The sequence below is a fragment of the Pistacia vera genome, unplaced genomic scaffold (genome assembly GCF_008641045.1).
Source record: "Pistacia vera cultivar Batoury unplaced genomic scaffold, PisVer_v2 Contig173, whole genome shotgun sequence".
In the NCBI taxonomy this organism is placed as follows: Eukaryota; Viridiplantae; Streptophyta; class Magnoliopsida; order Sapindales; family Anacardiaceae; genus Pistacia; species Pistacia vera.
This window is the reverse complement of record NW_022195823.1, coordinates 833,682-838,735: the sequence shown is the minus strand read 5'-3', so window position 1 is coordinate 838,735 and position 5,054 is coordinate 833,682.

Below are 5,054 nucleotides of genomic sequence, written 5' to 3'. Positions count from 1 at the left end.
CCAAAATTTCTAATCTTCCAAATGCACTTAAACAACTTCAATACCAAAAACCCACTTCCTCAACACAAAACAAATCAAAATCAACATTCCCAAATCAAAATACTCCACAATTCGCATCAAAATCCACAACTTAAGAGATTCAATCAATTTCTCAAACTTAAAGCATTGAAAATCGCAATTAATCAAATTTAAGGCTAGAGGACTTGAAATCTTACCACACCCATGACGAATTCACACCACCAATTCACCAATGTCTGCCCAACTCGCAAGATCCCCAAATTTTGGAAATCTAGGGTTTCCAAACTTTCTTCAATATTGGCAAAATCCTTAAAAAAGTAGGTGATTTAGTGTTTAGAGGGTTAAGGAGCAGAGTAGTAGGAAGAATTCACTAGAAACTCTCTGGATTGAAGGTGGAAGTGTCTAGTTCTTGGAAGTTGTTGGAAGCTCTCACGAAAAATGAAGATCATCGCGAGTTTATATAGAAAGCAGACTTCGCGATGAAGTTCTTGAACCATTGTTCGATGCGCGGCGAAGAAAATTTCTTCCCCGACGAACTTTGGTAGCGAGTACAAAGCGGCGAAATCTGGAATTCCATAAGTCCAATTTTGGGCAGTGTGTACAATGTCGCGGTGAGAGAATACTTCGTCGTGGCAAAATCTGGAAAATTCCAATACTTGCGACATTTTGATCATCCACCTGAAACACCAAAAGACAAACGAAATTAAACTAATTCCTAAGTCATAACATATAAACAAATTCAAAATAACTAAAAATGAGAACACTTGGGTTGCCTCCCAAGAAGCGTTTGTTTATAGTCGGAAGCTCGACTTTCTCAAGTTCCTCATTCTAGAATGTCGAGTTTGATGGGTAGTGACTTGCAACCAAGCCCATCAATGTATGGCTTCAATCACTGTCCATTGACCTTAAATGTCCCATTTTCTTCATGTGAATCTCCATACCCCGTATGGTAGACTCTGTAACTATAAAGGGTCCAGACCATCTAGACTTAAGTTTTCAGGAAAAAGCCTGAGTCAGAATTGTACAGCAAAACTTTATGACCACTTCAAAGTTTTTCTTTTGATATGCTTGTCATGCCACATCTTGGTCTTTTCTTTGTAAATACGGCATTCTCATAAGCTTTATGATGAAACTCGTCAAGTTCATTCAATTTCAGCATCTTTTCCTCCCCAGCAGCTTGTAAATCCATGTTTAGTTGTTTGACTGCCCAATATGCCTTATGCTCGAGTTCCACACAAGTGACATGCCTTCCATATACCAATCGGAACGGAGACATACCAATTAGGGTCTTGAATGCATGCTGTATCCCATATGCATCATCTAACTTCCATGACCTGTCCTTCTTGGACGCATTAACTGTGTTCTCTAAAATTATTTTTAGCTCTTTGTTTGACAGTTCCACTTGCCCACTGGTCTGAGGATGGTATGGTGTAGCCGCTCTATGTTTCACTCTCGTATTGACTATTGCAAAAATGAATCCCTCATCATTGATGATTGCCCGTGGTACTCCAAATCTTGAGAAAATGTTCTTCCTCACAAATTACCACCACTTTGGCATCTGGATGGTAATGCAACACTTTCCACCCATTTCGACACATAGTCACAGCACCACCAAGATGTACATATTTCCATAAGAATTCAGGAAGGGCCCATGAGTCAATCCCCAACACATCAAAAATTTAACAACCAGAATATTATTCAATGGCATCTCATCTCTCCTTGAAATATTTCCACTCCATTGCCATTGGTCCCATTCCTAAACTATCTGGAAGCATCCTTGAATGGAGTTGGCTAATAAAATCCAGATTGAAGGACCTTGCTGCTGTCCTAGTCCCTCCAAAATGACCACCAACTTTTTCTCATGGTAATGCCTTAAAATACTCTCCATCTCTTCTTCCAGCCACCCCTACGTATCATCGATCTACACAGTGTTTATACAAAAATGGTTCTTCCCAGAAATAAAACTTCAAGTCAAGAAAAATTTCCTCTATTGCTGGAAAGTCATGCCAATTGGGAGCACTCTCGATGATAAGTAATTTGCAATATCTGCATACCAGGTGCTCTTCACTCTCATCGGGAATGTCTCCTTGATTTGAGTTCCTCTTCACTTCCCTGGTTTGGTTGTTCAATCATTGATAGATGATCTGCCACCACATTTCTGACCCCTTTTGTCTTGAATCTCCAATTCAAACTCTTGCAGAGTGGATCCATTACTTATTTGCCTTGGTTTTGCTTCTGCTTTGCTAACAGATGCTTGAGCGCTGCATGATCTGTAGACTATCACCTTAGCACCTAGCAAATAAGAGCAAAATTTGTCAAATGCAAAAACAATGGCTAATGGCTCTTTTTCAGTAATGGTATAATTCAACTGTGCATCGGTTAGTGTCTTGCTAGCATACTGATTACATGCAAACTTTGTTCTTCCTTTGTCCTAAGACTACTCCTAATGCAAAATCACTAGCATCACACATCATTCAAAAGGTAGTTCCCAATTGGGAATTGTAATAATGGGTGCACACATTAATAAGTCTTAAGAGTTTGAAAAGCATGCATGCATTCATCATCAAAAATCAAAGAGGGCGTCCTATCAGTAAATTACAAAGGGTTTAGAAATTTTAGGAAACCTTTATAAACCGTCTATAGAACCCCGCATGCCCCAGGAACTCTGATTGCCTTAACGTTTGCAAGTGGTGGTAGCTTCTCAATCACTTTTGTTTTGGCTCGATCCACTTCAATGCCATCCTTTGAAATTCGATGATCGAGTATTATCTTTCTTGAACCATGAAGTGACTTCTCCTAGTTAAGCACCAATTTGTATCTTGACATTGCTGCAAAACAAATGAAAGGTTAACAAGCAATTATCAAAAGAAGAACCGAAAACGGAGAAGTCATCCATGAGACTTCTATGAACTGCTCCCCATCGTCAGAAAATTATCATGCATCGCTGGAATGTGGCCAGTGAATTGCACAACCCAAAAGGCATTCTTCTATACGCAAAGTGCCATGGGACAATGGAATGTCGTCTTCTCTTGATCTTCAGGACATGGCAACTGATTACACCCTGAAAGATATCTAAGAAATAATAATAGCTGCCCTGCTAGTCTTTCCACACATTTGATCGATGAAAGGAAGTAAAATGTACTTCCTTGTTGCTTCATTTAGTTTTCTGTAATCGATCAAACCCTCCAACCCGTAACTGTCCTAGTTGGTATCCATTCATTGTTGTCATTCTTTATTTGTGATAACTCCTCTTTTGGAACCACTTGCACCGGGCTCCACCATAGGCTATCTGAAATAGGGTAGATGATGCTCGCATTTAAAAGTTTTACCACTTCCTTTCTCACCCATTTCCTTTATAGAAGGATTCATCTCTTTTGCAGCTGCACCTTAGGCTTGACATCATCTTCTATGGTATCGTTTTTCATACAAAAAGATGGAGAGATGCCCTTAATGTCTGATATGGTCCATCCAATTACTGATTTATTCTCTCTTAACACTAGAATCAACCTCTCTTCCTCCAATTTACTCAGCTTTTCATTGATGATCATTGGAAAGGCTTCTGATTCACCAAGATATACATATTTGAGGTGAGATGGTAAAGGCTTCAGTTCAAGTTTTAGAGGTTCTTCAGTTCTTGCCTTTTCCTTCTTCTTTTCTATGTCAAAATCTTCAAATTCTGGATCTTGGCTTGCGTTTAACGGTTGAAGTGCTTCCAAAAGCCTAGTACACTCATTCTTCGCTAGCTTATCTACCTCTATTGTTTTTTATTGGGCAATGCAAACTTCTAAAGGTAGTTGAGGGGTGTTTTCTTCGATAGCATCTGCTACAAGTCTATCCACCAAATCTACACTAAAGCATGAATCTGACTCTGATGGAAATTTCATGGCCCCAAAGACATTGAATGTCACCGTTTCATCTTGGACCCTTAAAAGCAATTTCCTTTATTGTACATTAATTAAGGCTCTTCCAATGGCAAGAAATTGTCCCCCTAAGATGAGAGGCATTTCCTTGTCCTCTTCCATATCCAACACGACAAAGTCTGCAGGAAAGATGACTTTGTCCACCTTAACTAGTACATCTTCAACTATGCCCCTCGAATGCTTGATGGATCTATCTGCAAGCGGCAAAGATATGGTTATTGGCTTCACTTCACCAATCCTTAGTATCTCTTGAAAATAGAAAAAGGCATTAGATTAATGCTCACACCTAGATCACATAAAACTCTATCAAATGTAATATCTCCTATAACACAAGGGATAGTGAAACTCCCTGAATCCTTGAGTTTTGGTGGCAACTTCTTTTGTAGAATGGCACTGTACTCCTCTGTAAGCATCACTGTTTCCTGCTCTTCTAACTTCCTTTTGTTTGACAGAATTTCCTTGAGGAATTTTGCATAGCTCGGCATCTGTTGTAAGGCATCTACAAACGGAATGTTACTATGCAGTTTTTTAAATACCTCAATGAATTTTGTGAACTGCTTATTCTGATTTTTCTTTTTGAGCCTTTGGAGAAAGGGAACAAGAGGAGTATGATGTGCCAACTCCGGTGGTATCTTAGGAAATGGCAATTTTTTTTTTCTTTTGCCTTGGCCTCTATTCCCTCTTCGGTTCTTCTTCCCTGGGACGTTGGCTTCTCTTCAACCATGACTTCTTCCTCGAATTCTTCATCGGATTCTTCCTTCGCTTTACTTGGTGTGTTCTCATCCTTCCCTTTTTGTTCAACCCCTTCCAAAACTATTCCACTTCGTAAAATTATTGCATTTGCTTGTTCTCGTGGATTTGTCACTATGTTACTTGTTAGGGAACCCTATGGTCGCTCATTCTACTTTTCGGCTGTTTGCCCCATCTGTACCTCCAAGTTTCGAATGGACGCCCCTTGGTTTATAAAATTTGCCCTCGTCTCACTCATGAAACCTGTGGTCTCTTGCATGAACTTCCCAAACATATCCTCCAATTTCGACAATCTTTGCTCCCTTGATTGATGATTCATCCCAACTTGATTGTTTGGCACATTTCTTTGGTTCCATTGATTGTTCT